Here is a 4903-nt window from a genome sequence, read left to right on the forward strand (position 1 = left end):
AAACATACACAGAGAGAGATAGGGGAACGTGAGTGTGTTAGCCCAGGTCAAGGAGAAAGAGAAAGCCCAGATACACACACATACAAACACACCCAGACTACTGCAGGAAATAGAAATGTGTTGATAGTGACAGGCACACAATATCGATCAGGTGTGGTCAAGAATGAGTGTTTACCCCTGTCTTACCCCTCTATCTCTATCTCACTCCTTCTCTAACACTCATTCTCTCTCCCTTGCTACTTCTCTCTCTCCCTCGCTCCTTCTCCCTCGCTCCACACACACACACACACACACCTAACCCTAACCCTAACCCTAACAAGAGACCAGGGAATGCATACGGGATTGTACAGCTGTATGATCTTAATTTGAGTCAGTTTGCTATGTGGATTAGAATGAATGGACATTTTTTGTAGGAGTTGACATTTAAGTGGAAATTACAAACTTTAGAAGCCTTTTTAAACCTTGAATACACTACAAGTTTGCATTTCCTGCTGTGCAGGAAAATTCTCAGCAACAAAAGAGTGATCATATTAAGATCCTAAATCTGTAGATGATATTCTAATGTCAAACTGTGTGTGGGCAACTGTATGAGAGTTTCAGTGTCATCAAACTGCTTGTGTGTGCGTATGCATGTGTGCGTGCGTGCGTGTGCATGATGAGTGTGTGACGTATCCAGCGGAGGGAGTGTGTGTCAGACTCGTCCTGCGCCACAGGAGTCTCTGCAGTGTCCTACTCCACTGCTGACTCAGGCCATCGAACCACAGCTCTCTCCCTCACACACACTTCCTTATACGTCCTTATATAACTACTGCTCTGTCCTTACAGGCTGCAGCAAAACCAGCCCCATTCACCCTCCTATGTTGTAATGTTATTGATCTGAAGGCTGGGTCTGAGCCTGGGGCTGAGGGTGAGGGTAAGGCTAGGCATGGGGCTGAGCTTGGGACTGAGGCTGGGGCTGTGGGTTGGGAGGAGAGCCCTGTTATGTGGGCAGAAATTCTTCTCCATTCTATTCTGGCTCCCAGGTATTTCTAGAGACGAGTCCCTCACTCGGTGTGTCAATACAGATGTAGGATCTTCATTTAATTTAACACTTTTGTTGCTGAGAATTTTCCTGCACAGCAAACTTGTAGTGTATTTTAGTTTTAAAAAGGCTTCTAAAGTTTGTAATTTTCACTTTGAAAAGGCAGACTTGATTTGCCCTAACAAAAACTATATCATCCCCTTCAAAAATGTCTATTAATTATATATAGTCCACATAATAATTCACATTTACTGTTCCTGCAGGATTATTTTCCTGCTGTAGCAAATTGGCTCAAATTAAGATCCAAATTAAGATTAAGATCCTAGGGAAAAGCTTTTATTACACAGGCTTATCAAAGCATTATAAGGGGTCAGAGAATGTAAAGAACGTGAATGGAACGATGGCCTAGAATACATGACCTTGGTATTTACACGATTGAGAACCCCCTGTTCTAGTGGCTCAGTTCAGGCTACCATTTCAATTTCTGGTTGTAAATTCAGATTGTATCATTTCACTGTGTACGCATGCTATATCTGTTAAGGTTTGTTTCTAGAAATTGTGGTTATCGAGTTCTGAGGACATGTGTGTGTGTGTGCGTGGGGGGGGGGTGTACTACAGGGTGACTTTCTGTACCCTTTCTCTTTCTCTCTGTGTCTGTATTTTTCCACTGTGTGCTAGAGAAGCTGAGACATTGGCTGCGTGACTACGTCCTTCACTAGAGAAGCTTAGGTTAGCCATGCTCTTTGTCAGGTAGCAGCCTCATCCTTCACCCACTCTCTCATTCTCCCCCCCCCCGTTCCCTGCCCAGACACTGCAGCGCTCTGCTTGGAAATTTCCACACTGCAGCAGAGATAGTCAGAGAGGAGAAGGAGGGTGCTTGTGATGATGGAGAGAGTGTTGGAGAGAAAGAGAGCAGGGGAGGGAAGGGATGAGAAAATGTATGTGTGAAAGAAGTAAGTGATGAGGCTTGACTTAGTCACCACTTTGAGAGGAACATATTGACCTTTAGTGACGCAGAGCAATGATACGTTGAATGGTGTAAGGTGTGTGTGTGTACAGGTGTAAGGGGAAACTAAAAAAAACTCAACAAATAAAGAGATAATGGAGGAGAAAATGAAAGGAATAGTAATATAGAAGATGAGCAGCTGAATGTGTCACATGATACTATGAAGAGAAAAGGAGGGATGGAGAAGAGGAGAGAATGACTGCTGGATCTGAATGGATGACAGATGAGACATGAAGTCTGTGTGAGAATGAGAGAGAATCAGATGGATACAAGGAGGGAGAGGAAGCTGAGGGAGAAAAAGAGTGAATGTTTGATAGAGAACCGGGGAGGGATAGAAAGAGAGAAAGGGAGGAGCGTAGTTTTGGGGCTGCAGGCAGGGGGCTGTTTTCTCTCACTGAGCTCTGCAGAAACACGTGCACACCTCTTCCTGTGCACAGAGGGCCAGCGAAACACTGCAGTATCCCACTACCACTGCATGGGGCCACACCACACATCCCTGCACCCACTCACAAATCACCATCATGCATATTTACAAAGTGGTTCACTGACAAACACAGACACACATTCTTCAAAAACACCCATAAAGACATACAAACACTGTGTAATGTGGTTGAAATCTCATGTATCTGAGATCTCAGCAGGTGAGTATTTAAGCAGGTAGACTCACCTATAGACAGAACAACACTGACACATACAAACTACCACCCTCTGCATATGCCCACTGTGCACAACACGTGTCACTGACATTAGTAGACAGTAACACAAACACAATAAAGCAATATTACACCAAATCAATTACCGCTGTAACAATCAACCACTCACACAAGTACCCTATCAGTGAGGGGTGGACACCAGCACACAGACTAAACTCATCACCAGTCACATCGACACACTCCGGACAAGAGGGACAGACATGCACATTGCAACGACATTCATCTGCAGGCCATACACAAGAGCAATTATACACGCACACTCACACACACAGACATACACACAGTCACTCACACAACACACTGCATTTCTGATTGGCACACTACATTGCAGACACACACACACACTCTCTCTTTTGGAGGAGAGATTCTAACATGTGAATTGCAGACTTGTCTTGCTCAGGTTGTTAGGGCAGAAGTTGCTGAACGTTGTCTTGTTGACCTAGCCTTGGCCTGTAGCACACATTGCCACACACACCAGCACTTCAGTGCACTCTTCCATTCAGATTTGTCAAGTGCTGCGTAAAGGGCCAGCTAGCTATATTTAGTTGCACAGATATTTTTACCCTCCTGTTTACTCATATACTTGCATGCCTTCCATAAGGGGGTCTGCCGAGTCGGCAGGTCGGCTTTCCTGTCCGCCAAAGGTTTGCCTTGGCGATGACATTATTCAGAGCAGGGGAATGTCAGGATTGTGACATTGGTCTGAGGAACAATTTGGGAGGTCTGAGAAACTGACAAAAACTTCTTGAGAAGTCTCACAAATCCCTGACTTCCCCCTGCTTCCCCTCTCCTTCCATACCCTGGGAGGCATGGTGCTTCACTTATCTCACTCTACAACATGCAGGTCTGAACTCAGCTCTACTACCATGCAAAATCAACTGTGTGCTGCCGGCATGCTGTCATTAATGAAGTTGAGAGGGAGCTACACTATATTGACTGCAGTGTCTGTCTGCTGTTATAAACTTTCACTACAAATACTCACCGCTTTATCAGTCAACTGAAGTCATTGATTGGCTAGAGAATTCACTCACTTTGTTTCCAAAATAAAATAAAGAAATATTATTGATGTTGTTTACTGGCTTCCCTGCATAGGACTCCTCTCTCTCACACACACATAAACACAAAGTTCAGCGCTAAATCGCAATAGCATGCTATGGTATACTTTGAGAAGTTTGAAGGAATGACTCATGACTGAACTAAAAGAGTGTTATTTTTGCTCAGATAACTTGGTCCATTGTTGAATTGTGGCAGGTGTAACGGCAGCCTTCCCTCTCTTCACGAGAAGAGAGGGTGTAACAGGGATCGGACCAAGACGCAGCGTAGTTGGTGCTCAACATATTTAATAATGATAAACAGTGAACACTTAACAATTACAAAATAACAAAATGTGGCAAACCGATACAGTCCTAGCTGGTGCAGAGAAAACACAGAGACAGGAAACAACCACCCACAAACCCCAACGCAAAACAAGCCACCTATAGATGATTCCCAATCAGAGACAACACAAAACACCTGCCTCTGATTGAGAACCATATTAGGCCAAACATAGAAACAGACAAACTAGACACACAACATAGAATGCCCAACCAGCTCACGTCCTGACCAACACTAAAACAAGCAAAACACACAAGAACTATGGTCAGAACGTGACAGTACCCCCCTCCTGAGGTGCGGACTCCGAACGCACCCCCTAAAACTCTAGGGGAGGGTCTGGGTGGGCATCTGTCCGCGGTGCCGGCTGCGGCGCTGGACGAGGACACCACTCCACCATTGTCTTTGTCCCCCTCCTTAGCGTCCTTTGAGTGGCGACCCTCGCCGCCGACCTTGGCCTAGGAACCCTCACAAAGGGTCCCATCAGACTGAGGAGACAGCTCCGAACCGAGAGGTAGCTCAGGACAGAGAGGTAGCTCAGGACTGAGTGGCGGCTCCAGACTGAGTGGCGGCGCATGACTGGAGGGCGGCTCATGACTGGAGGGCGGCTCATGACTGGAGGGCGGCTCATGACTGGAGGGCGGCTCATGACTGGAGGGCGGCTCATGACTGGCGGGCGGCTCATGACTGGTGGGCAGCTCCTGACTGGCTGGCGGCTCTGGCAGCTCCTGACTGAATGGCGGCTCTGGCAGCTCCTGACTGGCTGGCGGCTCTGGCAGCTCCTGACTGGCT

This window comes from Salvelinus fontinalis, chromosome 18 (genome assembly GCF_029448725.1).
Source record: "Salvelinus fontinalis isolate EN_2023a chromosome 18, ASM2944872v1, whole genome shotgun sequence".
Lineage (NCBI taxonomy): Eukaryota > Metazoa > Chordata > Actinopteri > Salmoniformes > Salmonidae > Salvelinus > Salvelinus fontinalis.